Genomic DNA, 3,952 nt, shown 5'->3' with positions numbered 1-3,952 from the left:
GTCTGTGCAGGATGATGGTTGCATGAATGTATGTGTGAAGGTGTTGTAATATGCAAAAACAAGATAAATACCACAAAGCAATAGTCCAACCAAAGAAACCCAAACTAAAGAGGAAACCAGGGAGCCGGCCCGCAGGAAGGTCTGACCTGGCCTCGACAGCAGCTACCTTTGCCGAATGAGAAAACAATCCCAAATACTCTACAGGGCAATTAGCCCAGGTGCCCAGAGCCACTGCATTCAGCCCCTCCTCCAGGACAGAGAGAGAGAGAGAGAGACAGGCCACACTCATGACCCCGCAGGGCGTCACACTCGCTCTTCAAAAAAAAATAAAACTCTCTTGAAACTAAACTCTCTTGTATCCTTTCGTAATTACGCTTTCGTGAACATCTTTTGCTTTCGTTTCGTACTTTAAAACTTCCTTCAGACGAGCTGAGAAAGCTACAGTCCTTGAATCCCCAATTTTCTTAGCGGGAGATTTGATTTTGATTTTTGTTTGGAGCTGCCTGGGATGAAACTTTCAGCAACATTAAATAGCCTATATTCCCGGGGCCTCGCGAAACTACGGCGAATGTATGTGTCTTATTTGATTTGTTGTTTTAACATCATCCGATCGTTCTACGCAACTTTGGACCCAGAAACTCAGAAGCCCGTTCACATCTCGCCTCGAGTTGAACGAAGTCACGGCCTGGAGTGTGTTCCGCCGAGCTATAGCGACACCAAACAAACTCAGAGTGCAAAGCCAGGGCTGACCGCCCGTTGCTGCAAGCGTTTTCCCAAACAAACAAATTCACAGCCTTGCCTCTGAAAATTGTAAATAAACATAGTGACTCTGCATGTGTACATACCTATCTAGCACACGAGGGAGGGTTGTGGTTGGTGGAACCTCAGTACATCTTTCCCGGTGAGACTGACCACGGAGCAGCACCAGCTTCACAGGACAACAGCTGTAACAATTTAGCATTTGGAGATAAACAAATTAGTTACATTTAGTTACATTTTGTGAGAAATATGCAGGGTCAACGTTGTGAATGTAAAAATGCACAAATGTATTGTGTGGGGACATGTGCGGGTATACACCATAGACTGTATAAAAAAAGGTATACACTCGCACAGTTGTCAGTTTATTAGGTACACCAAGAACTAATTCAGTGTAATACAGCTATGAAATAAATCCTTCCTTCATGAGGATTATAATGAGTCTTTTTGAGTCATGGTATAATTTACACTGAGAAGTGTTCCAGATATTATATATTTGTATACATGTGTACATGTATGTGTACGTGTATATCATATCCACCTTCAACATGTACATAATGAGAATAATAGTTTACTCTTGCATACTTTGCACTCTGATCACTGCACTATTTGTCAATATGTCTATATTGTTTTGTTCATAGTGTGTATATTAGTGTTGTCTATACTGTAGTTTGTGTCTGATTTTATTTTATTATTTTATTATTGTGTTATGGTATTTTTGTATGAGTAAGCACATCATGAGCAATGTACAATCCTGAGTCAAATTCCTCCTATGTGTACACATACCTGGCAATAAAGCTGATTCTGATTCTGATATTTACTCCATCCTATACATATATGAAAAAGTACAGTTGACAAAATGTTAAGAACACCTCTCAGTATAACCCCATGGTTAACTAGCACCATAGACAGCCTTCAAATTGACCATTAAATTAAATACCTCTGTCAAACAGATTCAATAAACATACCACCACAATACCTATCAAAGAAAGGTTTTAATGCAGAGCCATTGTATTGCTTGTTAGCAGTATTTATTTTGATGTAATACATAAACGAATAGTGGTTCAAAGTTCTCTGAGCTCTGACAATCTGCTGTTTTGTTGTTGACGCGCCCAATGCACTTCTGAACCATGCATAGCGACTCTGCAGTCCATAAAGACATGGAATTTATCAAACCATTGTTTACCATGCTAACATTTGCTGACTACTTAGTTAGCAAGCAAGCTACAGCGTAGCATCAAGCACAATATTAAACAAAAGAATTAAACATGTGACTACTGCAAAGCCATACTTTCAGTACTATATTCATATTCAAACAAAATACTCACCTTTTTGACTCCAGGCTCTCTTGAAGAAAACAGGAGAGCTGTCCTGGTATGTCCAACACTGACATGTGGATGAAAACCCCTGCCGGACTACTTAGGAAACCCCATGCTTAGTTGGCTCAGCTCCAACTACATTTTCAAAGTTGTGCCATCATAAATTTTGCATTGAGACAAACTTTATACAAGAAATGCAATAAAGTTAGTTGAAGAAATTATTTTAACAAAGTTTACAATGCTATTAAGTATTTTTTGTTCAGTTTAATCAAAAATCTAATTAAGATGAGCAATTTCAAGTTTTCATTTTTACAGTTATGTTGATTCGGTAACTCTTGAAAAGAAGAGGAGAGTAATAAAGGAAGCGATGAATCATTATCTCAGACAACTATTCCACTTAAGAGGAAACAGACAAAAACATTAATGAAAACAGCATTTCATCCTCTTATCTTATCTTATGTACTTCACTCACATTCAATCTCTGCCCATGAACCCCTCACTGTGGTTTGGATCTTTATTTTTCAACTTGCTTTTGTAAAATTACCTCCACAAGGTGATATGACTGGTAACATGCTGTCTTATCTATAGAACAGAACTACTTTGCATCATTAGTGAACTTAACATTTTTACTGTTTTTACTCTTTGTACTCCTCTATCCCATATGTCTTTCTCTACTTCTCTCATTTTCTTACTTTCCCAAAATTAAATAAAGAGTAAAAGCTCAAATAAAATAGTCTTCTTTAAACCCCTTACTCCCTTATGTCTCTCTTCTTTTTAAAATTCATTGAATGGTCCCTTTTTTATCAATATACAGTAATTTCTCCCAGGTGGTCGGCTGGTTAGGGGAAACAATGTTATCCTTCCACATCATTATTAGACATTAATTGACTCATCCTAGCGTCTCCCCCCTTTTGGGTCTCCTATCTCGACTTGACTTGCTTTGATTAATTCATGCCTGCAGTACATGCTGAATCTGGGGAGAAATTTTAAGCAATCTTTTTTTTTTTATCATACCCTCCACTACATTCAGACAGCAATCAGACAGCTGGGAAAATCTGGACTCTCTTTACTGTACATACATGATTGTGCAAGTGACATAATTAGAAGTTTTTTGCACAGAAAAACACACGTTGAACCATGCACAGACGGAGTGGCCGGACCTTCTCATATTTAACGTGACACAGCAAAGACTGCCACAGAACTACTACTGCCAACTTTTTTTGCTCCTCTACAGACTAGAAACATTAGCTTAATTCTAACATTATTTGGCTAAGCACCTGACTGTACAGCTTTTGCAAATGTACTTTTATTAATTTAGCTGACTCTACATTTACTTTTATTAATTTAGCTGACACTTTAATCCAGAGTGACTTACAATTGCTATTTACGGCATGTCTCTTTAAGTGTCTTGCTCAGGGACACATTGGTGGATGTGTCACAGTGGGGAGTTGAACCCGGGTCTCTCACACCAAAGGCGTGCGTCTTCTTACTACGCTGTCACCACCCCGTGGATTGATGTGTAGATTGATGTGTTTTTCATTGAGGTTCTGTTGTTGTGATCCTTAACCCTATTATTTGTGTTTTTGCTTTCAAGCTTATGCAAAATTTAAGTGAAGCTTATTAATTTGTCTATAGCACATATAATATAATACTAACTAACTCCTTCTAACTTGGTACCGTTAACACAGATCACATTAACATAAACCTCTCTTAAGTTCCCGCTGCGCATGCTCTTTGTCTGACCAAGTGTTAATGCTCGTGCAAGAGAGACACAAAATGGCAGAACAAATGCACACGCATACACTGTCCATCACACACAAACATCTCTTTTCAAAGTTTTGTGAATAAGTTAAGTTAATAAGTGTTATATTTATATT

The 3,952-nt window shown here is 38.1% G+C and overlaps 1 long non-coding RNA gene across 2 annotated transcripts in view; it reads right to left on the bottom strand.

Moving 5' to 3' along the window:
• The window catches only part of LOC123981164, a 28,417-nt gene extending 26,847 nt beyond the window's left edge, over positions 1–1,570 (bottom strand). Inside the window, exons 1-2 of one of the 2 annotated variants that reach the window (XR_006827687.1) lie at positions 1,543–1,570; positions 846–944 (exon numbers count right to left, since the gene is read on the bottom strand). This is a non-coding gene — a long non-coding RNA (uncharacterized LOC123981164). The remainder of the gene's footprint in view (positions 1–845; positions 945–1,542) is intronic. The other variant, XR_006827688.1, reaches the window with a different exon arrangement.
• Between the last annotated feature and the right edge of the window lie 2,382 nt (positions 1,571–3,952).

Source organism: Micropterus dolomieu, linkage group LG12, assembly GCF_021292245.1.
Source record: "Micropterus dolomieu isolate WLL.071019.BEF.003 ecotype Adirondacks linkage group LG12, ASM2129224v1, whole genome shotgun sequence".
In the NCBI taxonomy this organism is placed as follows: Eukaryota; Metazoa; Chordata; class Actinopteri; order Centrarchiformes; family Centrarchidae; genus Micropterus; species Micropterus dolomieu.
Note: the sequence above shows the minus strand (reverse complement) of the source record. Positions and strands in the feature narration are given on the sequence as shown.